We start from the raw sequence: 26,963 nt of genomic DNA on the forward strand, positions 1-26,963 counted from the left end.
CTGATCCACTGCTTTGATATCTATCATTCTCTTGGTCCAAGTTAATATAGGATTGAGAGGCGATAGTCCAGTTTTATGATAAGAAGCTAGAGCTAAATAAACAGAAGGGAGGAGCAAAGATACATAACATATCCCTGACCATCCTGGTGATAGATACAAATAACCTTTATTCCCACAAATAAAATATGTATTATGGGATGCTAGAAAACTACTAAGAGCCGGACCTGTTATAGTCAATACAGTGTTACAATCACTATTACCTACAAAAATGGGACCACAACTTTTTACACATAGGGAAGCTTGTGTGTCTGTTACTGTTATAATAGGGAATCCTTTCTCTAATCTGGTTTGTGTCCTTGTGAAGACATATCTCGTGGCAGTGGTACCTCTAGCATATTCCTCAGTTTTCCATTACGATCCCTTTGCTTGCAGATTACCATCATCTTCTGGATAACATACTGTATTCAGTTTCTTATTAAAACCCCCTACATCAGCACTTGAAACACCCCAAGCTCCAAGGTTTGAGGTTTGGAGGGCGAAAATGTATAGAATAGCTAGTTTGGAATTTAGTTTATACTCATTAAAGGGGGTTAGGAAACGGAAAGTGGGCCTTATGATTTGGGATCTTTTTTTGGCTCATATGAACAATTGAGGGCACTATTAGGTAAATATGTATGGATGTACGATTTGTATTACAAGACCCATGGTGGATTTAAATGACAAAATATATCATTGGGGTATTTTGATGACGAGTGATGGAAGGTTATTGCTTGTATGATCTGACTTGGGGCTATCTGCCTTACTTAATCTCCAGGTGATATAGAGGATATGTGTAAATGTATTTTTACTCTTCTTTAGATGCATTAACTCTCGGGTTATCTAACTGCTGTGTAATCTTTGTATTTTGTTTAATTCTTGTACTTCGGTATTGATGTACAGAACTTCAAAGCAAGAGCATCTTTTTTTTTGTTGTAATGTTTATCATGTGTCTGGAAGTGTGGAACTAAAAAAAAAAAAAAAATGAAACACCCCTAGTTTTTGCCGCCCACAAAAGTGCAAACCAAGCACAATAATAATAATAAACACCTTTTATATAGCTCCTGGTTACACTAGGTACAGTGTATCCCCGCGCTTTAAAACTGATCACCAGCACTGAACCCCAAAGACAAGAAGACTACTAGGAAGAGAGCAGAAGAAAATCAGGATTTGGGAAAGAGGTGGGTTTTCAAGCTACGCCTGAATCTTGCTTCTGATGGCTCCATCCGGAGCTCAATGGGGAGGTCATTCCATTGTTTAGTAGCCAAATATCTAAAAGACCGGCCCCCCATCCGTACCCATTGGATTCTGGGTACCTGAAAGAGCATACGGCCCTGAGATCGTAAAGAACGATTGGGATGATATTTGGTGAGTAGCGTTTGCAGATAGGCAGGCCCTCTCTCATAGGCAATGCGGTGAGTCATACACATGCTTTTTAAGATAATACGTTCCCGTATAGGGAGCCAGTGAAGTTGGGCTAGAGCTTGTTTCCCAGATGATCTTCCTGGGAGATTGAGGGCTAGTCTCGCTGCCGCGTTTTGAACACACTGTAGCCTATGCAAACCTTTGCTACTCAGACCTAAGTACAGGGCGTTACTATAGTCAAGGTGGGGCGTCACCAAAGTATGGATTAAAGTTTTCCTGCTGTTTGCAGGAAGCGAGTCCAAGGTTTTGCGGAGGACCTTAAGGATCCCATAGCATTTCCCTGTTATCCCTTTAGTGTGGTGTTCGAAGGATAGAGTCTCGTCCAGTCTGACCCCTACATTTTTAACCTGATCTAATGGTTTCGGAATGGTGCCAAGTTCCCTAGGCCACCATGCCGTTGACCAGATGGATGGAGATTTCCCCACCACCAAAAGCTCAGTTTTATTAGCGTTGAGACGCAAGCAATTGGTGTTCATCCATCCGGCTACTCCGCTCAGGCATGCCAAAAAAATTTCTGAGGCCTCTTCCGGGGGCTGAGACAGAGTCACTATCAGCTGGGTGTCATCAGCATATGACACTATCTCAACCCCGTACGTCACTACCAGCTTGACCAGGGGTGCCATATAAAGATTGAACAAAGTTGGGCTCAAAATTGAGCCCTGAGGCACCCCATATCTGAGCGAGCGCACCTCGGATTTGAACAGGGGACAGTGGACCTGAAATTGTCTATTCGCCAAAAATGAACACATCCACTCATGAGCCAGACCCTCAATACCCGCCTCCTCAAGACGAGAGAGCAGCATAGGATGGGAGACGGTGTCAAATGCCGCGCTCAGGTCTAGTAGAAGGAGCGCGGCTGTCTTTCCCTCATCTACTCTACTCCTCAATAGCTCAGTAGAAAAGAGGAGTGCTGATTCCGTCAAGTGGTGTGCTCTGAACCCTGACTGAGAGGGATGCAGATGTAGTTTGTTATCCAAATGTTCAGAGAGCTGTTTATTAACTATCTTTTCCACTACCTTCGCACAGAAAGGCAACAGCGATATAGGACGATAGTTGCCCAGCTGTGTGACACATTAAATGGGTTTTTTTTTTTTAAAGGGGATAACTTGCGCTATTTTCCAATCTTGAGGTATCTGACTTGTTAGAAATGACTGCTTCGCCATGTGGCCTATATGCGTTGCCAGAAGTTCGACTTGATTCTTAAAAATCTTGGGACGAGCCACATCCTCCGGGGAGCCAGATTTAATGCTATGTATAATGCTTACCAGCTCCATCATATTAGGCACCACAAACTGACTAAGACCTCCATTATTAATCATCTGTCTATTGGTAGAAGTGTCCTTAGGGGGTTCTGCCGGTTTGTCTGGAAAGACAACAAGAACCATTGTGCAAAAATGGGAGCGGAATGAGAGGAGTTCCCACTGCACCCTGGTGTGCAGGTAACAATCCGCAAACTCAACTATTAGAAATATTAGTAATGCTATGAGTGTAATGCAACATTCGAATAAATGAATTGTTCTTGTAGGAGACTCTATGTTTTTCATCTATCGGTGACAGTGTGAAATGGTAAGTTTCGGACGGTGTGGATGTCAGGGGTAACAAGCGTATGCACAGGAAATTTCACATGTACAAACCAGGCTATTCCACAAATTCCTATATCACTAAATAAACTTGCTGCTAAACAGATGGACATCTGTTTTAATTTTTCCTTCTTGACGACGTGAGGTGTTGAATATCCTTGCATTCTTCCTCAATATTTAGCAACCAAAAACCAAAAATGTTTTTAACTGTATTGTCTCTTTAAAATGCTGCATGAAATGTTCTTTATTCTTCTAAAAAAAAGGAGTCTATCGTTTATGTCGAATGCATGTACCAGTGAATGGGGAATTTCAGAGGCTAAGCAAACATTTGAATTAAACAACACTTATTCACCTCCAAACAAAAAAATAAAGGAAAAAAAACAAAAATTTGTTGAAGGCTTGCAGTTCAATAATAGTAAAAAGAAAGCCAATATTGCAAGTGCTCAAGAAAAATCGTCCACTAATTATTCCCTTATAGCTTCAAGGATCGTTAGATATACTGCCTCTTTCAAAGGATGCAATTCAGGTCCCCTATAAAATCCTGTTGCGGAAAAGTCTGGGAACTGAAGCTCTGGGCCAAGGCAAACAAGAGCTATTTAACTCGTTACTGGATTCCGTGGCCAAGAAGTGGAAAGTTCTGACTCTACTTCCAGTCCTGGCATAGCAGATTGATAATCACTCGAATAGTGTCAGGGGATTTCTGTACTATAAACCCTGAAATTTTCTCCATTCGAATACTGTAAGACAGATTATTTTGCCAAAACTCAATTCATAGTTAAAAAATTTGAGTTCTTCCACGGATTTAGAATATCCACGCCACAAACTGCACCGAACCTAGTTCAGCCACCTCTGCAGCACAGAGTCTCCTGCCAAGTAGGTCCTCTAACCGGACCAGACTCGCTGCTACTTTTTTTTTCAAAGCACTCCGTTCAGTGGGTAACACGAGGCCTCAGATTGTACCTCTCTCTTCCACTTATTGTTGGATCAGTGAAAAGCAATTCTTCAGGTATCTTTGTTGCTGAGAATATTGTGTGCAATTCCTGCGTCTTGTTTTCTGTAATCTGAGTCAGATCAGCTGGCACTTTTCTGCAGTGCGAGCCGTGTATCCAACTGTTTCTGTTCGTAACTCAGACTGCTGTTCGCGTTGCCAAGAGGACCTGTTCCAGCCCCCTCCAGCGAGATTCCAAGTTCTCTGAACGCTGGAAATTGCGGGTCAGAACCCAATCACCGGGTTGTAACAAGTGCCCAGTTCCTTCAGTATTGTCAGGAAGTGAGTCTCGCACCTGTTGATGAATCAAAGAGAGATTGTCTGTAAGTTCCTTCAAGTAATCTAACAAAATAGGATATTTAAGTACTCTCATTTTCTTAGGACGTGGGGGACCCCATACATTCATTGGCCTTCCAAATACCACCTCATAATGTGTAAGGCCGGACTTGCTATGTGCCACTGCTCGTGTGGACATGAGGGCTACTGGCAAAGCATTAGGCCACTTAAGCCCCTTTGAGGCCTGCACTTTAGCTAATTTACGCTTCAAAGTTTCATTATAACCTTCCACCAAACCAGCAGATTGTGGATGATTAGCAGCATGACATTTCTGACGTATGCCCAAACTCTCAGTAATTAATGTAATAACATGTGCAATAAAATAAGGTCCATTTTCACTCCATAAAATTCGACAAATCCCAAACCTAGGGAAATACTCATTTAAAAGAATCTTAGCTGTGGTAAGTGCAGTATTATCTTTTGTAGGATATGCCCACACCCACTTATTGAAGGCACATACGATAACCAGGGCATACCTAAGGTTATTGCACCTTTCTAGTTCGATGAAATCCATGTGCAGGACTTCAAATGGTGCACTAGGTGGAGAGAACCTTTCCTTTTGGGGTAGCCACTCACGTCCCCGAATTGTGTTGCAAACAGATAATACAGTGTCTACCATGATGATCAGCTGTTTTTCTTATATCTGGATGTTCCCATACTTGCTCTAACTGTTTGGTTATACTTTTTGCGCTAACATGTGCTAGGCCATGTGCCATAGTGACAAACGGTAATACATAAGAACTGGGCAATTTCCACCTGTACCCATCCGGCCCTTTTCTCCAACAATTTTCACTGTCCAATATCTGTCTTTTCCCATTGTTCTTTTTCCTCCTTTGTTGCCATCTGTTGAATCTCTTTAATCTCTTCGTTGATATCCCAATTTTTTTCTGCAGAGGAATACATTACTTACATTTTTCCTTGTTGGCTTTGTGTTGTTTCTTTTGCAGTATTGTCTGCAAACGCATTGACTCTTCCCACATCATCTACTAATTTCTGGTGTGCACTACACTTAACAATAGCCACCTGCTTTCTTTTGGTAACGTTAATGCAGTCAATAAATTCTGAATTAATTCTCTATGTTGGATCTTTGTTCCGTGTGACGTCAGAAACCCCCTTTCCTGCCACAAGCGTCCGAAGTTATGTGCAACTCCAAAGGCATACTGACTGTCTGCATAGATATTTACAGACAGTCCTTGGCTAAGCTCACAAGCTCTCAGGAGTGCAATACGTTTGGCAGCTTGTGCAGACTTATAGGGGATTCGAGCCATCTCCACAATTGTGTGCAGCGTAGTAATAGCATAGGCTGCAGTCGTGATGCCATCAGGCAATTTAAAGCACAACCTATCTATATACAATTCACCCTGGACATCAGACAAAGGAGCATCAGTAAGATCCACTTGACCCTTAGTTTGTTCTTCAGTGGTGAAAATACAATTGTGTCTATCACTAGGCTGTTCAGAAGGCAATGGCAACAAAGTGACAGGATTTAGGGTTAGATATCGTTTAAGAGTAATGTGTGGTGCTAACAGAGTGAGTTTGTATCCGGTAAGACGAGCACTCGTCAAATGTTGTGTCTTAGTTTGACTCAATAATAGATCGACTGAGTGGGGAACAAAAACCATCAATTTGTGGTCCAATATAAGTTATGCTGATTGTCTGATCGAAATGGCAGTTGTTGCCACAGCTTTCAGTCAACCAGGGAGTGCCGTGGCCACTGCAGAAAAGTATGCACATGGGCATTGTTTGTCCCCGTGTGGCTGTGTTAGGACAGACAATGCACAACCTTTTCGTTTGTGTACATAAAGAGAAAATAGTTCCATATAATCAGGTGTTCCCAATACAGGTGCAGAACATAACGTTGTTCGGAGTTGGTGATATGCATCCTGACACTCAAAAGACCAAGGCATTGAAAACGGGGTATCTTTGGTCGTAAGGGCAAGAAGCGGTTTAATAATGAGTGAAAAATTTGGGATCCAATGATGACAATAGGGCGGCATGCCAATCAATGCCCTAACGTCCTTTTGCATTTGAGGAATAGGTGTATGTATAATAGCCTGAATTCTGTCTTTGGTCAGTGTTCTTCCTTCCTTTGACAAGAGGTGACCTAAATAGGTAACCTCTAGTCGACAAAACTGCAACTTCTTTCTTGATCCTTTGTGGTCCAATTTTGCCAGGTGAGTCAGTAAAGGCAGGGTAGCCTCAATACAAAGCTCAGTGGTGTCGGCTGCTATCAGCAGATTATCCCCATATTGCAACAATGAAGAGCCCGGGGGTAACTGCAAGGTTTCAAGTTGACGTTCAAGGGCCTAACTATGAATGCTCAGACTTTCTGTATACCCCTGGGGAGCGCAACAGAATTGGAATGATCGCCCCTTAATAGAGAAACCAAACAAATACCTGCTAGAGAGAGCAATGGCAATGGAAAAGAACGCATTCTTGAGGTCAATTACTGAGAAAACACAATGGAATCAGTGTCAATAAAGTAGTAATATCTGGAACTACGAGAAACTGTGGCACTACGATTTTATTAATTTCACGCAAATCGATTACAAAGGGATAAACTTTTTCTTTGTCTTCAGAAATGGAATGCTTCAAAACAGGCAAAATAGAGCTATTACAAACATTGCTATCAATCTCCTCCACTACTCCTTTTACAACAAGATCCTCTATAATCTGAACTAAGGCGCTTTCACCTTCCTGCTATATTTTATACTGTGGTATGTGGGGCAAGACAGCATTCTGTTTAACCTGAATATGCACCGGTTTAATAGATAATAAACCCACGTCAGTATCGCCCTCCGCCCACACAAAAGACGGGACAGTGGATAATGCATGTGAGACTTCATCAATAACATACTGCTTATTACGCATCGGCTTACCAAACGTAACATATACACCATCTGGTGAATAATAGATGCGTGCATGGAAATGTTTGAGTAAGTCGAGACCCAGCAAATTGTCAGGACAGTTTGGTGCAAGAAGGAACAGTGAACTAACAGTAAACGGTCCAATAGTAAGATCCAGGGGTTTAGACACAGGACTAAGAATAGGCTTTCCAGCAAAGCCTATGGACAGGTTCATATGGCCAAAGGAGGGAGTCCCAGGGATCCGTTTTTTATAAAGTGCACTTCAGGAAGCCCCAGTATCCACTAGAAAGTTGTGCGCGGTCCCCAATATTTCAGCAGTAACATGTGGGCCTGTCTGATCTATTGGTAAGGAAACCGATCTCTCCCCTTGTCCTACGCTGTCTTAGTTAAAATGTGCACCGGTGATATCAAATGCATTAAAATCATCTGCTTAATAGGCTTTCGTTGGGGAAGGATTGTCAAAATAATTCTGTCTATTACTAGGACTAGAGCGTGCTGAGGGCCCCTTGTCACTCCCCGTCCCGTACCTCTACCTTGTTCGTGAAGCAATGGGCAGTCGGATCGCCAATGTCTGTCCTGTATACAATATCCACATTGATTCCGTCTCAACAAACTAAGCGTCCAAGAGTCTATATTAGTCCTCCTTGGGAGGTCAGCTCTACATACTCCACAACCTCTACCTCTCTGTGGCCCATAAACCTGTTGCAACAACATTTTAGTTTTTAATTCCTTAGTTGTATCCACTTTCTTTTCTTTTTCATCATTTATTTGATTTTCATAATACTGGGCCATGTCCAAAATCTTTGGCGGAGTAGAGGAATAGTTCAGCTATTCGTAATGTCTGCAAAACAAGTTAGCTACAAATTTGTCCACAAATAAATGCTGACCAGTATAAGGGGGCAGGGCTGGCCTGCAAAGCATTTCTTCTAGTTCTGAACCCTCCTCCTCCAAACCCCTATATACACTAATTCTTCCTTTGCCACATATGCCTTCTGCAACTGAAGTTTAAATTCTCTCTAATCACTTTCTACACTTTCTTCTTGTATTATTAATTCTAACTCTTTAATCTTTTGCACAATAGTCTGCTATTTAGCTTTTTTCCTCTCTCTGTCTTCTTTAATCTGTTTCTGTTTAATATATTTTTTCATAATGCTAAAGCATCAAACATATTCTGCCTACTTTTCTTTTTTTAAAGTTGCTCTTCTATATATTGCAGTTTATTTTAATCAAAGGTACCATGAAGTGTCCACTGTAAACTAGCATCGGCTTTTGTACATTTATTCCATAATGCACTAAACAGTATGGAAGAAATATCATATTTAATAGACATTTCATAATTTGGAGTGCCTTCTAAAGGCGCTGGCTGTCTTTCTTCTAACCATTATTTTTGTTGCAACAACAACATAGTGCCCGAAGAGTGCTCAAAACAAGCATGTTTACCAAATACTTCTTAACCAAAACCAAAAGATGAGAAAAAATGCTCACATTACCCGTCAAAGGCATTTACGCAAATAACTTTTACTCACAAAAATCCCAAGAGACAACCAATTTGATCCTACCTGATCGAAGTACTCCAACTCCCACCTGCTGATCCTCGGATTATTAGATCACCTCCCAAATGCCAACCAAAGAGCCCCAGTTGAGATACACAGCAGCCAGAAAGGTCAAGTCGATTACCTGAAAACCACCTTCGCCGCGAGAACAAGTCTCAGTCTGTGGGGTGCCCCTTAGTGTTTCTGTCCCGTTGACACAACCACCTTCTGGTCCAGCTGTGTCCCCCAATGGGGCCCCACGTTGAGCTCCAATTGTAGAAGCGAGATTCTTATAAATATCACTGCTGCATGGACACACTCTTGTCTATGGGTTCAAAAAATGAGGATTGACACTGGAGTGGGACAAAACACAAGTTTATTATATCTCAAGAGATGGCTCTGTCATACAGACACTGCAAGTGCCTGAGAGGGAACAAACTAGAACAGTATGAGACCTACCTTTTATACATTTTGGATACCATAGGATTTCACCAAAAATCCCTTTGTCATGGTTACATCACACTTTACATAACCCTCTTTAGCATTTTTACATAACGCTTACACAACCCCTTATACATCCCTTTACACAATACTTACATGCTGAACTGTTGAATCCTGATAAACCCCTACCCACGTCATCTTTGTAGATAGGCAAGGGAGATTACAGGCATTGGTGGACTAACAGATTACACACATCTGTGCACATAGGCCCTTCGGCAGGGCAGGGCTGCTGACTCTGACACGTGAGCCTTAAGAATACAACCAGCTTTCAGTGAGCACGTAACCTCTAACTTCACCAGAGTCCCCGCAGAAAAACAAAATGGGGCTGGTAATATTGGCGCGGTCCCCAATATTTCAGCAGTAACATGTGGGCCTGTCTGATCTATTGGTAAGGAAACCGATCCCTTCCCTTGTCCTACGCTGTCCTAGTTAAAATGTGCACCGGTGATATCAAATGCATTAAAATCATCTGCTTAATAGGCTTTCGTTGGGGAAGGATTGTCAAAATAATTCTGTCTATTACTAGGACTAGAGCGCTGCTGAGGGCCCCTTGTCACTCCCCGTCCCGTACCTCTACCTTGTTCGTGAAGCAATGGGCAGTCGGATCGCCAATGTCTGTCCTGTATACAATATGCACATTGATTCCGTCTCAACAAACTAAGCGTCCAAGAGTCTATTTTAGTCCTCCTTGGGAGGTCAGCTCTACATACTCCACAACCTCTACCTCTCTGTGGCCCATAAACCTGTTGCAACAACATTTTAGTTTTTAATTCCTTAGTTGTATCCACTTTCTTTTCTTTTTCATCATTTATTTGATTTTCATAATACTGGGCCATGTCCAAAATCTTTGGCGAAGTAGAGGAAGTCCACGTACTTTCAGCTATTCGTAATGTCTGCAAAACAAGTTAGCTACAAATGTGTCCACAAATAAATGCTGACCATTATCAGAAGTTGTGTCTTGGCCACTGTAATCATGAGATGTTGTTTCAAACCTTGTGAAAAAAATCAGGGACCGACTCATCTTTCCTTTGTTTGCAAGCTACCAATTTTGCCCATGATATTATCTATGGTGCATAAGTAATGATGTGACCCGGTAAATCTAATATAAGCTGTGGTGGTTTCTCCCCCGCTTTCCTATCAATATCCGCCGCTTGTAATTGCACCCAAGTACCGCCAAAAGCTGCATGGTCCTGTTTGCGGACCATACGCCAAAGGTCAGGGGGCAATATCAATCCGAAAAACATATCAATATCAACTAAAGTCATAACACAAGAAGTCACTGCAGCATTCAATTCCCCATAAAATGCACTCTGGTCTTTTCTAGGGTAAAGTCCATTGGAACAGGAACCCAGCCGCGTTAGCACCCTGACAGTCACCTACGGCTGCTTGAAACACAGGGGTCGCTTCTCGCATAGGAAAAGCTTTCGCTGAGGGCGACATGAGCTTCTTAAGTTTTCTTTTATGAGTAAATATCTCTTCTACCGCTAGTTTTAAAGGAGCAGCAGTCAGTGCTCCTTCATTTGTCCTTATACATATCCTAATTAATTCACAAGGGGCTTCCTCATCCATATTATTCCTCCAGTCCTCTATCAGTGCATTAGCCACTTACCCTACAACATACTGCTGAGTCATTTGTGGGTATTGTGTTAAAGTCGTGAAAACCTCATCCAATCGTATATCACCATCCCGAACCCATTCACATGCCCTAACTAATAATACCACTTTGTCATCTTCTATAAGGGTAGATCTATGACGTCGTTTAGGAGTTGTGAGTTTACTGGCTCCAATCTTTCTATCAAGGACAGGGGTTGCAGCAGAAACAGCAGGTAATGGAGGATACATTTGAACCAATGGGGGGTAACTGGGGAGGCGCCATCTAGACTGCATTATTCCCAAGAGGGTTTGGTGCATAAGGAGGCAGGGCTGGCCTGCAAAGCATTTCTTCTAGTTCTGAATCCTCCTCCTCTAAACCCGTAGACACTGATTCTTCCTTTGCCACATATGCCTTCTGCAACTGAAGTTTAAATCCTCTCTAATCACTTTCTACACTTTCTTCTTGTATTATTAATTCTAACTCTTTAATCTTTTGCACAATAGTCTGCTATTTAGCTTTTTTCCTCTCTCTGTCTTCTTTAATCTGTTTCTGTTTAATATATTTTTTTCATAATGCTAAAGCATCAAACATATTCTGCCTACTTTTCTTTTTTTAAAGTTGCTCTTCTATATATTGCAGTTTATTTTAATCAAAGGTACCATGAAGTGTCCACTGTAAACTAGCATCGGCTTTTGTATATTTATTCCATAATGCACTAAACAGTATGGAAGAAATATCATATTTAATAGACATTTCATAATTTGGAGTGCCTTCTAAACGTGCTGGCTGTCTTTCTTCTAACCATTATTTTTGTTGCAACAACAACATAGTGCACGAAGAGTGCTCAAAACAAGCATGTTTACCAAATACTTCTTAACCAAAACCAAAAGATGAGAAAAAATGCTCACATTACCCGTCAAAGGCATTTACGCAAATAACTTTTACTCACAAAAATCCCAAGAGACAACCAATGTGATCCTACCTGATCGAAGTACTCCAACTCCCACCTGCTGATCCTCGGATTATTAGATCACCTCCCAAATTCCAACCAAAGAGCCCCAGTTGAGATACACAGCAGCCAGAAAGGTCAAGTCGATTACCTGAAAACCACCTTCGCTGCGAGAACAAGTCTCAGTCTGTGGGGCACACCTTAGTGTTTCTGTCCCGTTGACACAACCTCCTTCTGGTCCAGCTGTGTCCCCCAATGGGGCCCCACGTTGAGCTCCAATTGTAGAAGCGAGATTCTTATAAATATCACTGCTGCATGGACACACTCTTGTCTATGGGTTCAAAAAATGAGGATTGACACTGGAGTGGGACAAAACACAAGTTTATTATATCTCATGAGATGGCTCTGTCATACAGACACTGCAAGTGCCTGAGAGGGAACAAACTAGAACAGTATGAGACCTACCTTTATACATTTTGGATACCACAGGATTTCACCAAAAATCCCTTTGTCATGGTTACATCACACTTTACATAACCCTCGTTAGCATTTTTACATAACGCTTACACAACCCCTTATACATCCCTTTACACAATACTTACATGCTGAACTGTTGAACCCTGATAAACCCCTACCCACGTCATCTTTGTAGATAGGCAAGGGAGATTACAGGCATTGGTGGACTAACAGATTACACACATCTGTGCACATAGGCCCTTCGGCAGGGCAGGGCTGCTGACTCTGAAACGTGAGCCTTAAGAATACAGCCAGCTTTCAGTGAGCACGTAACCTCTAACTTCACCAGAGTCCCCGCAGAAACACAAAATGGGGCGGGTATACAAAATGGCATGAGAGCAGAGGCTAATTTAACGAGATACCATGTTTTACCGCTTAACAGAGCTGTTCAGTGAGAGAAATAAAGGATGAACCTGTGATAATATCTCACAAGTTCTATTAAGGCTGGAAGATCTTTCCGGATTTGGAAAAAGAAAGCATTCTAATTAACAACCACTTTTAACTCCTGGAGTCTAATAAATCCCTGCCTGAGTAAATATCCCAAATATTTTACTTGTCTACAAGCTAGATGCCTTTTTTTAGATTTACTTTTAAACCTCCCTGGTTTGAAAGTCTCTGGGACTGCTGAAAAATGTTCTAGGTTTTCAAACCAAGTTGAACTGTAAATGATAACATCATCAGTATAGGAGAGGTCATATTTTTGGTGGGGTTGTAACAGAGTATTCATCGTTCTTTGGAAAGTTGTGGGTACAACCTGAAGCCCAAAGGGCAGAACAGTGAACGGGTACAACCCACTAAGAGTGGAGAAAGCCATTTTTCCTTTCTGTATGATTAAGGAAAGGCTAATTTCTCATTCATCTCATCTATCCTTTCCAAGGGATATGTGCCAAACTTCAAAATCGTATTCACTTGTCGAAAATCTATGCAAAACCGGATGGGCCCATCAGGTTTTGGTACAAGGACTACTGGGGAATTCCAATAACTATTTGAGTTTTCTATAACTCCCCGGACCTGTTCTCAGGACACCCCCGCGCCGCACGGCCCCCCAGCCCCCCAGCTGTGTGTGTGCCCCCTCGCTGCTGCTCACTGTGACGATCTGCCGTTTTTTGCCTGTTTTTCCTAAGCTCGTTTTTTCCTGGTATTGCCTCACTGTTTCCCCTGCTGTCTCATTGTGATATGTGTGATATTTGTACCCTGTATTGCCTGTTTCCCCTGGTGATAGCCCCGCTCCCCGCTTCCTGCCGCCGTGATCTCGCAGCCCGCCCCCTTTTTTTCCGTGTCCTCCCTGCTCCCGCCTCCCAGCTGCTCCTCCCTCCCACTTGGCCTTAAATGGAGACCGCGCGGCGCAGGTGAGTGTGACCTGTTCTCAGGCCACCTCTGCGCCGCATGGCCCCCCAGCTGTGTGTGTGCCCCCTCGCTGCTGCTCACTGTGATGATCTGCCGTTTTTTGCCTGTTTTTCCTAAGCTCGTTTTTTCCTGTTATTGCCGCACTGTTTCCCCTGCTGTCTCATTGTGATATTTGTGATATTTGTACCCTGTATTGCCTGTTTCCCCTGGTGATAGCCCCGCTCCCCGCTTCCTGCCGCCGTGATCTCGTGGCCCCGCCCCCTTTTCTTCCGTGTCCTCCCCGCTCCCGCCTCCCAGCTGCTCCTTCCTCCCACTTCGCCTTAAATGGAGACCTCAAGGACGCGCAGCGGTCACGTGCAGCGGGCGTGCCAAAGGCGCCCCAAAGGCAAGCCTGTCTGCGCCTGGACCGCGCCCAGCGCCAGGACCCCTGGCCCCCGAGGATGCCAGCCCACACGACAGACTTACGACTCCTCCACCCTCTACGCACTCAACGCCGGCCGGAACCCTGCCTGCTACCAAGCCACCCCGAGACGCACCCACGGACGCTTCACCTGCCAAGCCTGCAAATTCACCTGCCTCCGGAACTGCACCGCTCCCGCCAAACCGAGCCCCAGCAACAACAACCTGAAGTGCATCCTGCTGAACACCCGCTCCGTCCATAGGCACGCCGTCGAACTCTGGAACCTGCTTGACACAACAGCACCAGACGTCGCCTTCCTTGCGGAAACCTGGATGAACGCCTCCTCAGCGCCCGACATCGCCATCGCCATCCCGGACGGATACAAGATCACCCGGAGGGACCACGTCAACCAGACGGGAGGAGGCATCGCCATCGTACACAAGAACACCATCCGCATCTTGACAAACTCCGACAACACCTTCACCGCCGCCGAACACCTCCACTTCCAGATACACACCGACCCCAAGACGACCCTCAGAGGCACTCTCATCTACAGACCCCCGGGACCTCGCATGCAATTCAGCGAAGACATCGCAGACTTCATCAGCCGCACGCCCTCCCCTCTGCTGACTACATCCTCCTAGGGGACCTCAACTTCCACCTGGAGAACAACAATGACAACAACACCACCTCCCTGCTGGACAACCTCGCCAACCTCGGACTCAAGCAACTGGTGAACACCCCGACCCACTACGCCGGCCACACGCTTGACCCCGTCTTCTCATCCAGCAAGCACATCTCCTTCAGCCACTCCACCGGACTTCATTGGACTGACCACAGCTGCGTCCACTTCAGCTTCAGAAGAACCACGACCCACCACCGCCCGCAACAGGTCCCTCGCCGGAGCTGGAGCAAGATCACCGCTGAGCAGCTCACCGCCTCCCTCAACCAGTACCCTCCCACCAGCACAACGGACCCCAACAAAGCAGCCAGCAACCTCACACAGTGGCTGACCGCCTGCGCCGATGACCTCGCACCACTAAAGAACCCTACCAGCAGACCCGGCTGAAAGAAAACCCCCTGGTTCACCGACAAACTCAATGACTCCAAGAAGAACTGCCGCACCCTCGAGAAAAAGCCTGGCGCCACGACCAGACCACAGACAACAGGACCGCCCTCAAGCACGCCACCCCCAAGCACCACCAGCTGATCTGCACCACCAAGAAGACAGCACTCAAAGAACGACTGGACAACAACGCCCACGACAGCAAGAAACTCTTCAGCATCGTCAAAGAGTTCTCCAACCCCAGCGACGGAAACAACGACATCACCCCCTCGCAAGACCTCTGTGACTCACTCGCCTCCTTCTTCCACCGCAAGATCGCCAGCATACACAACAGCTTCGGCGCACAAACCACGCACCCAACCACCGGACCAACGCCCGCCACCACCACCCTCTGCAACTGGACCCCGGTCAGCCCCGGAGACACCACCAGCACGATGAACACCATCCACTCCGGATCCCCCACCAACCCCTGCCCCCACCACGTCTTCAACAAGGCCGACGTCATCATCGCACCCCATCTCCGGGACATCATCAACGCCTCCTTCCACACCGCCACCTTCCCGGAGAGCTGGAAGCACGCCGAGCTCAGCGCCCTCCTGAAGAAACCAACAGCGGTCCCCATCGACCTCAAGAACTTCCGCCCCATCTCGCTCCTCCCTTTTCCTGCCAAAGTCATCGAGAAGCTCGCCGCCTTCCTCGAGACGAATGTATCCCTCGACCCCTCACAGTCCGGTTTCCGAGCCAACCACAGCACCGAGACCGCCCTGATCGCAGCCACCGATGACATCAGATCCCTACTCGATAACGGGGAAACAGCGGCCCTCATCCTCCTGGACCTCTCCGTAGCGTTCGACACTGTCTGCCACCGCACCCTAGTGCAGCGCCTCAGCAACATCGGAATCCAAGAGAAGGCACTAGAGTGGATCATCTCGTTCCTCGCCGGAAGAACCCAGAGAGTCCGCCTCCCCCCGTTCAGATCCGAAGCCATCAAAGTCATCTGCGGCGTACCACAAGGATCATCACTCAGCCCAACCCTCTTCAACGTCTACATGAGCCCCCTCGCAGCCATCGCACGCCAACACAACCTCAACATCATCTCCTATGCCGACGATACCCAGCTGATCCTCTCCCTCACCAACGACCCCGCCACCGCCAGAGCTAGTCTACACGAGGGGATGAAAGACGTCGCCGAGTGGATGAAGAACAGCCCCCTGAAACTGAACTCAGACAAGACGGAAGTCCTCATCCTGGGATCATCACCCTCCGCCTGGGACGATTCATGGTGGTCCCCTGCTTTGGGCACCACTCCCAAACCAACGGACCATGCACGCAACCTCGGATTCATCCTGGACTCCTCCCTATCGATGACCAGACAAGTCAACATCATGCTTCAACGCCCTGCGCATGCTCCGCAAGATCTTCCGATGGATCCCCACCGAAACCAGGAAGACCGTCACCCAGGCACTCGTCACCAGCCGTCTGGACTACGGGAACACCCTCTACGCCGGAACCACAGCCAAACTTTAAAAAAGACTCCAACGCATCCAGAACGCCTCCGCACGACTTATCCTGGACATCCCGGACACAACCACATCTCCGGCTACCTGAGAGACCTGCACTGGCTCCCCATCAGCAAGAGAATCACGTTCAGGCTCCTCACCCACGCACACAAGGCTCTCCACGACCTGGGCCCAAAGTACCTCAACGACAGGCTGACCTTCTACACGCCCACCCGCCAGCTACGATCGACCAGCCACGCCCTCGCCTCCGTACCACGCATCCGCCGAGCCACCGCCGGAGGAAGATCCTTCTCCTACCTGGCAGCCAAGACTTGGACCTCCCTCCCCATCCACCTTCGGCTGACCCAGAACCACCTCTCCTGCAGGAAGCAGCTCAAGACCTGGCTGTTCGAGCAAGTCAAGTCAAGTCAAAAACCACTTTATTCGATTTTGTTAAAAATCATAAAAGCATACTACAGCAGTTAAAAATCGTTCCAAGTACATATTTAAAAAGAAATTTTTACATAATACAATACAAGTATAATAAAATTCCATATGATACAGTACAAATTAATATAAAAATTATTTCATATGGTATAGTGCATTTTTAGAACAATAAAAAGGTCAGTTTAAAAAGACTCATTGTGTGCAAAAAAGCAAGAGATACCAAATTCATTACAGTCCCCACAGTTAGGTTTGTACTTTCCTCCTCCTAATTCGAACAGCAGCGACAAGGTAATTTGCCACACTGAACATTACCAGGGGAGAGTCAAGCATTTGTAGGTACAAAAGAGCAGGTTTTGCTTGCATGAACGCTTTCCCCTTCAACAAGGGTAACAGATACTTTTGCCTTGGAACATGATAAAAAGGGCAGAATAACATAAGGTGCATATTGTCTTGTATGGAAAAGTTGTCACATCCACATACAGGTGCTTCCTCAGGCTTGAACCATCCCTGTTTGTCACAGAGTACCAAATAAATCTGGTTAAATCTAAATTTAACCAGAAGCCATCTGTGAAACGGGATATTGACTATGGCAAGATACGGTTGGATGGCAATACGGGTAAGTGTCATATAATGCGCTCTGACCGTGGGTTTTGTTAACTGGTGTTGTTCTCTCTCCAAGGACTTAAGTTTGTAGCAATTTTCCTTGACCCAAGCCAGGTCCGCTTTTTGTAAATCAAGCGGGGAGGAGAAAATCTCTGGACGTCCCAGTTCTACAGAGCACTTGTTGATGTATGCCAGCCAAGCAATATCTTTAAACTTATCCAATTTTAGGCAGTCCAATAAGATTTTGTGGTTGAGGCCTAAGTTGTTATTTGTCCACACTCTTATCCACAAAAGTATAGGTGCCATAGAGAGGACATCAGTAATGTATCCCACTCCAAGCTCCTGATGGACTGAAAAAGTGGCTGTTGATGCGGGGAGTCCTAATATTGAACATAAAAACTTATTAACTTCCGTTTGGATGGTTTCAGTTTTTACATAACCCCATAATCCAGCCCCGTACCTAGCTATAGCCAATGATTTTGCTCTATACAAGGCTAAAAGTGCACCACTTGGTTTTGAGGTTCCGTGACAATTGTAAGTGGTGCTTTCGACTCGCACGAATATAGTCGAGTCTGGTATCTATGAACCGCAAATGACGAGTTTAGTAAGTGTGCGCAGTTTCGCTGTGCTAGCTTAAACCGTTCATTTGTTATGTGGGTTTTTCATCTGTACCCACGGGTTCCATCTTAGATACGGCATCCATTTTGTCTCTTGCCCTCAAGTAGCCAGCGAACGGACGTTGTCCGCTTCACGACCCTGGGACTCCCAAGATATTTGCGGAAGACACATGTTCTTTGTAAGTGTCTTTATGACGAGGGGGATGCTACTGTAAGGCAGATGACGCCGCATGAGGCTCATCTTGCCGCACGGGCTTATTGTCTCAGCCGTGCATCTCATTAGGCACGTCCCTTTGATGCCTGCATCTCGTGTTTCCCGTTACCTCCCCTTTTACACCCTTTCCGATCTCCCCACTGTCTCCGTCTTCCTCTACACCTGTCCTTGTTCCTATTTCGATCTGTTTTACTGCTGATTGGAATTTGCTAATAGTGGGAAGATGGGATTTTACAGTTGGGAACCGCCAAATGTTTCCGCACTTATGTTTCGGACCTCATGTGTTTCAAAGTGACCAAAGCGACCCCTCTGGGGGATAATTGTGAGAACCGGGTTGTAAACTTTTGTGTTCAATGTTATCCTATGGGTAAAAACTGTATAAAAGGAGCGATCCACAGAACCAATTTGAAGCAGTCTCCCCAAGTTGCACGCTGTGTACTTGTCGTGATCTCTGTGTTCCCTGCAGCAAATAAACCTTGAATCTTTGACGCCGAAGGAAGTGTCCCGTGTCTCTGTGACTTGTACGCCGGAGCAGGTTACCCACGAAGGTTTTAGGTGTTGTGCCCTGGCACCGCTGGGTCTTACAGAACCCAGTCCTTCAGTTGGCGCCCAACGTGGGGCTGCATCAGTGGTACCGGTCCAAGCCCGACGATCGTGAGGAACTTCGTGTGAAATCTCCGAGGGAAGGTGCACTCCGCTTCATCGATCCTGTTGTCGAAATAAGTGGCCCGAAGACTTTTCCCGCGAAGATTCCCGCCTCCGGACGGCTGCAACGGACTGCTGCCCTGACTGTAGACCTGTTTTGGCGCCTGGCGTAGACCTTGGTATAGCGAGACGATTGACGGGCCTTCCTGGTGACGCCATCGATTTTTGAGTTAAGTATTTGTGGGTCGCTCCCATAGCTCTTGGTTGTTGACACTTTAGCGAGTGTTTTTGTTGTACACGCTGTGTGAGTGTTTTTGTCGGTGACACTTTTGCTAGCGTACTTTGTTGTGTTGTTTGACGACTGCAGCCGCCAAAAACCGAGGGTTTTGTTCGTTGCTGGGACTTGGTAAATCCCGTAACCCTTGAAGTTTGTGAAACTCGGCTAGTGTGCAAGATGCCTGGTCGCAGTACTTTGTTTAGTTGTTTCAGACCTTGTGGTGCGTATTCCCGACTGGAGCACTCGTGTCCGATACCTCCGGTTGGAACTCCTACTTATGATCTATATAGCAAACATGGGCTAAGCCCAATTACCTTTAACGATTATTGGATTAAATATACAAAGAAGGACGGCGACCTTCGTTGGCCACCTCACGGTAGCTTCGAGGCGTCAATCTTAGATAATCTAGAAATGAAGTTGTTCGAACGAAAATCAAGGCCGGCCATGTTTGATGCCTTTCGGTTGTGGCGCAAAGAAGCCCGACAGAAAGAAATCAGACAGAATAAACGTAGTCAGCGAGATAATGTTGCTACCATAGTGAAGAAAGCTGAGCAGTTCCAGCGTGATAAGGAGGATAAGGATAAGGAAGTGTTTGAGAGACTACAGCGTATGACCATAGATAAATGCTATCCTGCTTTGCCTACGGAGTCGGATAAGAAGGAAGAGGTAGTTGAGGATCCTTTAATGTCTTATCTTATGAAGTCGCCACCTCCGTACGTACAGGGTACCGCAGCTCCTGTGGTCCCTGCCGTACCTGTTCTTCCACCTATTCCTCCTCCACCTGTTCCTCAACCTGCACCCGTTCTTCCGACTGTTCCTGCTCCTTTGCCTGCTTCTATCCCTACTGCTCCTCCGCTTCCACATACTCCTGCTCCCGCTACTGCTCCTGTTTTGTTAACCCCTGTCGCTGCTACTGTTTCTACTCCTTCTCTTGTTAGCCCTGTGTCTTATTCTTCTCCCTCTACCCGTAGCCGCAATTCTCCTCTTGCGGCTAGTTTCTTTCATTCGCTCGGACCTGTTCATGGGTCCGCTGGTTTCGATGGTCCTCAGAGACGAAGTCAGCTTCCTGGTAACAGAGAACGCGTTGCGCTATATAATATGGCGATGGGTTGGATGGTAAATCCGCAGAGAAATCCACCACGTGTTGTCCTCGAAACGTTTTGTCAATTCAACATACCTACCCAAAGATACGTGTTTGATGAAATGTGTAAGTTCCTTCATGATCAGATAGCGGCCGATGCGCCTGACGAGGTACTGACCGCCCTGTCTGAGCTTCAGCTCCAGTTTTCACATGGACTGATAGTAGATACTAATGTTCGACGTGCTATTGAGCGGTTGTTGTCTCTTCGCCCCGCTCCGATACCTCATGCATTGTTTGTTGAGGATATTGAGAAACAACCAGATGAATCTGGCCAATATCCTATGCGCGAAGTTCCGCCGGTTTGGGTACCAGCTGATCCTAATGCTCATCCTCCGACATTGGCGCATTTCCAGAGAATATGGATACATCTTCCATGGAAACGCTCGGAAGTGTTACAGGTGAAGCAATCTTTGCCTGACCCTCGCAAAAATCCTACAGGGTATTACAAAGAATTATCGCAGCTCGTAGATGCTACGATAATGAACCTTGCCGATATCGATATGTTGTTTGGCAATGTAGTACCGCAACCGGTATGGGCTAAGATTCGACATGAAAATCACCCGGCTGAATTAGGTGGTGCTTGGGCTGCCATTGTAGCGGCAGACGCCGGACAAGTAGCTGCTACTAAACCCGACCAGTTGATTCTTGACCTTCCCCAAAGGATTATTACGTTAATGAAAACTCTTATGCCAGCTATGAAGGTAAACTGGGACAAATTGTCAGCTTGTAAGCAAAAGAAAGATGAGAGTGTTTCCGACTTCTTTACGAGGTTTGAGGAAGCATTCATCGACCATAGTGGTCAGGATATGGGTACTGAGGGTGGTCAAAGGTTGTTTGTGGATAAATTTGTTTCAAATTTATTGCCCGACTTGAGCAATAAATTGAGAAATTCGGAGAGTGCATGGGCCGTTTCCACCTCAGCTCAGATATTGGCTACGGCACAATATTATGAGAATAGAGAGAAAGAAGAGAATGACCGTGCTGACAAAAAGACGAAAGAGCTGAAAACTAAAGTGTTGTTGCAACAAGCGTATCCTCCGCGGTCAAATCAGAACAATTCACAACAGAATCGATCGCAGTCGCAATCGAATCGGTCACAGCCGCGTAATGATTCCTCCTCCCAAAGATCATCGTTAGGGTACAATCAATGTGCTTATTGTAGACAGGAGGGACACATTAAATTTAACTGCCCTGTTTTGAATGAACGTAATAGTGGTAACTCATCTAAAGGAGGTCGTGGTGGTTCGCAACAGGCGTCACGTGGTAGAGGTCGTGGTGCTCAGAATGATCGCTCAGATAACTCATCTAATTCTAATAACTGTTTCGATCAACGTGGATCATCGCAAGGACGATCTGCGCAGTACAATGTAGACGATTATTACGTCGATCAGGGAACTGACGACAGTAATTACTAGGACAGCCAAAGACAAGGAGAGGGAGTGGTATCAGTTCCGGTTGATCAGAGAGGGCCTTACGTCGCAGTTGCTACATCGGGCGTCGTTGAGCCTTTTCTGTTGGACACTGGTGCAGCGAAAAGTTCTATCATGCATTCGAAACTCCCTGGCGCACCTTTGTCTGGCTTAACAAATGTTTCCGTTGGATTCTCTGGCGCCCCCGTTAGCAATCCAGTTTCGCGCCCTTTGCCCCTTCAAATTGGGCCACGTGAGCTAGAAGCTCCGTTGATTTTAACCACGGGTTGTGGCGAGAATCTTTTGGGCCTGGATTTGCTTAAACGTTTGTACGCAACTTTGTATTGTTCTCCTGCGGGTGTAAAGCTTACGTTAGGAGAGAGGGTTGTCTCTCCTATGTACTTGTCTCTTGATAAGCTTCCACCGGAATTGAGTTCTCTTCCTGCGTCTTTGTGGGCGACGGGTCCAAATGACGTGGGCCTACTGGATATCTCTCCCTATGTTGTTCAGTTGAAATCTAATGTGCGATTGCCACGTATTCCCCAGTATCGTATCTCCCTTGACGGTGAACGAGCGCTGTTGGCGATCATCTATGATTTGATCGAGAAAGATGTTATTGAAGAGACTCGGGGAAACGTGTGCAATAGCCCTGTACTGCCTATTCTTAAACGCACAGATCCTACAAAACCGCCTGTTTATCGTTTTGTTATCGATTTACGGGAGGTGAATAAAATTGTGGTTCCTCAATTCCCTGTTGTGCCTGACATCACGGCGCTCCTGACTCTGATTCCAGCTACTGCATCATGGTTTTCGGTGATTGATTTGAAAAATGCGTTTTTCAGCATCCCGATTGCCGAAGAGAGCAGGGACCTTTTCGGTTTCTCTCTCGGTGGACGAAGCTTCCGGTTCAAACGCGCTCCTCAGGGCTACTGTGAAAGTCCATCGATTTACAGTCAAGCCTTGAAGGGTCAACTGGATGCGTTTCGGTTGCCGGTTGGTGCGGCTTTGATCCAATACGTCGATGACTTATTGGTGGCTGCCGATACTCAGGACATTTGCAAACTTGCTACGGTGTCATTGCTGCAACATCTCTGTGAGCTAAATCATAAGGTGTCCCCTTCTAAACTCCAATATTGTTGTCAAGAAGTAACCTATCTAGGTCACTTATTGTCAAAGGAGGGAAGGAGATTGACCCCAGAGAGAATTGCAGCGATTGCGCGAATGGCTGTGCCAAAAACCCAAAGAGATGTGCGTGCCTTTCTAGGTATCACGTCATACTGCAGGCAATGGATTCCTAATTTTTCATTGCTAGCGAAACCATTGGTGGCTCTTACGTGCAAGGATGTTTCGACTCCTTTACCATGGACGGAAGAATGTCAGAAAAGTTTTTCTGAATTACGTGATTCATTGTGTTCGGCTCCTGTGTTGGGTACCCCTGACTACAGCAAGCCGTTTACATTATATGTTCACGAGAGAGAAGGTTGTGCTTTGAGTGTCTTGACGCAACCTTTTGGTGGTAAGCAACGTCCATGTGCATATTTTTCCTCGACCTTGGACCCAGTAGCTAGAGCATTGCCGAGTTGTTTGAGAGCAACTGCGGCAGCTGCGGTCTCCATCCGACAATCAGCAGGATTGGTCATGGATAATATGCTTACGGTGATGGTTCCGCATGCAGTCGATACTCTTTTAAATCGTACGAAAACTCAGCACTTGACGAGTGCGAGGTTGTCTGGGTACGAGTTGACGTTATTGGCAAGCCATATTCAGATAAAACGTTGTAATGTCTTAAATCCGGCAACTTTGTTACCAATTAACACAGAGTCAGATGAAGTAGCAGAACATGACTGCTACTTGAGGACTGAAGAGGAAACAAAAGGTCGAGTGGACCTTAAAAACACCCCATTCATTGGAAGATCCGGATGGCACTCTGTATGTGGATGGGTCATGTTTTAAGTTGCCGAATGGTGATGTGACTACTGCTTATGCAGTTGTAACATTGAATACTGTTGTTGAGACTGCAAGATTGAATCAGAATTCTGCCCAAGCTGCGGAGCTGATTGCTCTTACTAGAGCGTGTATGTTGGCGAAAGGGAAACGTGTGAATGTGTACACCGACAGCCAATACGCTTTTGGTGTAGCGCATAGTTTTGGACGATTGTGGCGAGAGAGAGGTTTCTTGACGTCGCACGGTACGAAGATTCAGCATGGCCAGCTTGTGAATGATCTTTTGGATGCATTGACGCTGCCTACGCAAGTTGCGATTGTTAAATGTAGTGCGCATCGTAAGGTGACGGATGATGTTGGTCGTGGTAACGCGTTTGCAGATGAGATTGCTAAGGAGACTGCCCGGAACATTAGCACTCGAATGTATGTGACGAGTTCGGTTAGGTGGCCTACGGAATCGAGTATGTGTGAAGACACCATTGAAAGTGTGAAAGAAATTCAGAATGAGGCCACCGAGACTGAAAAGGCGAAGTGGAAAGAAAGTACGGGAAAGTTGGATGCGAGTGGTTGTTGGATTGACTTGTCGGATCAGAAAAGATGGTTGTTGCCTGACGCGTATGTACTGGCCGTTGTGACAATGGCACATGGGTTAGCACATATTAGCGTGAAAGGCATTTGTAAATTGTTGTCGCCTGTGTGGAAGAATGATGGAATTACGAAATGTGCTGAACGATTGGTGAAGAATTGTATGGTGTGTATGATGTACAATCCTGGCAAAGGAACCCCAACTCCTCCTGGCAGTTTTGCTCCCCCTTCGTATCCCTTTGAGGTGATTCAATTGGACTTCATCCATATGGAGCGATGCAATAACCTGAAATACGTTTTAGTTGTGGTTTGCGCATTCTCCCGATGGATCGAGGCCTATCCTCTCAAAGACAATACTGCTTTGTCTACTGCGAAAATCCTATTGAAGGAATATTTTCCTCGGTATGGAATGCCTAGAGTCGTCTGGTCAGATAACGGAAGTGAGTTTGTTGGAAGTGTGATGAAGAGTGTGTGTAAGGGCCTTGGAATAAATCAAAAATTCCACAGCGCCAATCATCCCCAGTCAGCTGGATTGGTTGAAGGGTACAACGGCACCCTTAAGCTAAAGCTAGCGAAGATTCAGGCTACGACTGGTCTTTCGTGGCCTGACGCTTTGCCCTTAGCATTACTGTCAACTAGGGCGACTGTACACTCCCGAATAGGGCTTAGTCCCTACGAAATAGTGTTCGGCCGTCCTGCGAATGTGTGGGGGGTTCCTAGGCCAGGAATGTTTTCTGATCTTGAGTATCCAATGTTGATTGACTATTTACATGACTTGACTGCTAAACTGAGGTTAATTCACCAACAGGTTTACGACGCATTGCCGACGCAGACGGAGGGTCCAGGCCACCAGCTCCAGCCTGGAGACTGGGTGGTGACACGCAACTTTTCACGCAAGAATAATCTGGACCCGAGGTTCACCGGACCTTACCAGGTGCTCCTGGCCACGAGGACTGCCGTTCGTCTTGAGGGGCGTAAAAATTGGGTGCATGCCACCCATACGAAGCGAGTCCCTATCCCTTTACCGGCAGACCCGTGGGTAAGGAAAGGCATTGCGTCAACAGAAACAGAAACATTGCCGGCGTTTGTACCTTTCAGCGACGCGCAGCCTGTTGGAGAATCCTCAGCGCAGCAGAAAGACACTGTTGAACAATTGTCAGCAAAAGACTCAAGACCAGAACAATCGACTGATCAGCAGGACGCTGTCTCTTCAACGGATCCTTTGTTCAACGAGCAGACACGTCCCGGGAAACACCGATATTCTTTGCGATCTCGCACTAAGGACAAATAAAAATATTTAGTTTTGCTGAATTAACGACTGCATTATCCCTGTTTCCCGTGATCAGTTTTGAGCATACGTATCACTATAATTTTTGTATATATATATATATATATTGAGCTTCCTCCCTTGTATCTTTTTACTTCTACAGCCGAGAGGCTTTGTGTTTGTATATACATATTGTGTATTGAAGGCCGTAGGGCCGCGCGCGTACTTCCTTCTGGATAGTAGGTCTTGACGCTAGGTTAAAGGCCGTCGGTCCCTGGGAACTCCTAGGGGTTGACTATTGCTACACAGAACGAAGTGCGTCAAGAAACGTTGCGGACGGTCGTAGGGAATGGCATTCTCGAAGTTGAATGATTTGGAGGGAGCTAAGGCGCACCGACTCAAGCTGCAGCAACTCAGTCGTACCAAATGTTTTATATTCCAACTGTTTGTGTTATTTTTGACTGCTTCTGCATTATTGGCGGGTGGGGTGTACTATACGATGTCTTACTTCTTACCTGCTACACCTACTCCTACTCCCTACCCTAATCTTACCTCTACTGCTTCTCCCCATTCCTTTCACATGTTACCGGAACACGAGCAGGCTAGACGTGTAGAATTTCGCAACAATTCCTTTATTCAGCTCCTCCATCAGCATCAGTTAGTGGTTAATACTACTAATTGTTGGGTGTGTGGGTTGATGCCACATACTACGGATAAGGGAATTCCATATCTGGTGTTACCGTATAGTTCCCAAGGGTCAGCTCGAGCATTCCAAACAATGTTTCGAAGCGCACTGGGTTTCCACCCCATTCGAGAACCACGTTCCCCCTACTCTGGTCCTACCTCGTATCAGAAGCCTTTGTCGATAGCCATAGAGGATTTAGATAGCGATATCTATGATCCCTCGCTTATTCCTGAAGAAGAGGTACAAGCCTATAGAGTCCTAAGTAGAGGCGAATATAGTGTGTTCACTAGCGAAAAGCAGCTTAAAAGCTCGCCTCCAATATGGGTCGTACCCCACACTGGTAATTTTTGTCTTATGGGTCGTGGCCGAAGATCGCAAGCCCGACTTGGAGCAAGTGCTTGCACTGAAAATTACATTCTGCCGATGTCCTCGTCCCCTGTGTTTCTGGCTGCCAAGGGTACATACTTTATCTGTTATGATCGTGCATATGCAT

Source organism: Lissotriton vulgaris, chromosome 7 (genome assembly GCF_964263255.1).
Source record: "Lissotriton vulgaris chromosome 7, aLisVul1.2, whole genome shotgun sequence".
Lineage (NCBI taxonomy): Eukaryota > Metazoa > Chordata > Amphibia > Caudata > Salamandridae > Lissotriton > Lissotriton vulgaris.